Source organism: Otolemur garnettii, unplaced genomic scaffold (assembly GCF_000181295.1).
Source record: "Otolemur garnettii isolate 467f Iridium unplaced genomic scaffold, OtoGar3 scaffold00232, whole genome shotgun sequence".
In the NCBI taxonomy this organism is placed as follows: Eukaryota; Metazoa; Chordata; class Mammalia; order Primates; family Galagidae; genus Otolemur; species Otolemur garnettii.
This window is the reverse complement of record NW_003852627.1, coordinates 1905487-1906804: the sequence shown is the minus strand read 5'-3', so window position 1 is coordinate 1906804 and position 1318 is coordinate 1905487.

The following is a 1318-nucleotide window of genomic DNA, read 5'->3' as shown; positions in this document are numbered from 1 at the left end:
AAGAAAGAAAATGAAATTTTAAAAATTACTGTCGAATCTCTGTAAGTTGACCACTCAAGGGACTATAACAAACTGGCCAACACATGGAGGTGGGTCAATATAAGGAACTAGGCCTACTGTACTGATATGTATGTGTGGTGCATGTCCAGTCTATGAAAATTAGGTCAACTTAAGGAGGTGGTCAACTATGGAGATTCTACTGTGCACATGATATCAACCTCTGTTAACATTTTGTTGTATTTTCTTTCAGATACACACAGAGGTATGTACATATATCTCTGTACACACATATGCAAACACCCCCCCATACATGGGCTCATGTTACATAGAGATCTGCCTTCTGCATTATTTTTTTTAGCTCAACATTATCTGCATATACATCAGCATTTCTCCACGTCATTAGATATTCTTCATGGGCATAATTCCTAACAGCTACATATTAATATTCTACAGTATGGTTGTATCATATTTTATTTAACCATTCTCTACTTTTGGGCATTTCAATTCTTTGCCATTTTTCACTATTACAAATGATGCTATAATGTTCATCTTTGTACATAAATCTCAGTGTGCTTCTGTGATTGTTCCCTTAGGCTGTGTTCCTACGAGTGAAATTCCTTGGTGAAAGGGTCTGAACAATTTTAATAAGGCATTGCCAAGTTGTCCCCCAGAAAGGGCAATTTATAGCCCTGCCAGCAGATTAGAAAAGGGGCTGGTATTTATAGTTTACAACGGCACATTGGGGAAATTTTAAAGCAGACTGGGACTAGAGCCTCGATGAGTTTTTGGTTTACATGGGACCACCAACTTGGAATCATGCAGGATTCTATTCAATGTGACATTGAGGGGTGACCCTGAAGAGATTTGGGGGGACCCCCTGGCCAGGTGCAGTGGCTCATACCTGTAATCCTACCACTTTAGGTGGCTGATGTGGGTAGATTGCTTGAGTTCAGGAGTTCAAGACTAGCCTGAGCAAGAGTGAGACCCCATTTCTACTAAAAAAAAAAAAAAAAGCAAAACAGAAAAACTACCCAGGTATTGTGGTAGGCACTTGTAATCCCAGCTACTCAGGAGGCTGAGGCAAAAAGATTGCTCAAGCCCAAGAGTCTGAGGTTGCGTGAGCTATGATGCCGTGGGCACTTTACTCAGGGTTAGTGAGACTGTCTCAAAAAACAAAAAATTAATTTTGTCTTAATGAGGACAAAAATGAGGAACCAAGGCCCCAGATGAAGTGGGAAATGGTTATGCACTCACTTATTTCTGAACTGGTTCTTTGACTCTTGTGTATCCTACTCACAAGTTTTCATGAGTTTGGGAC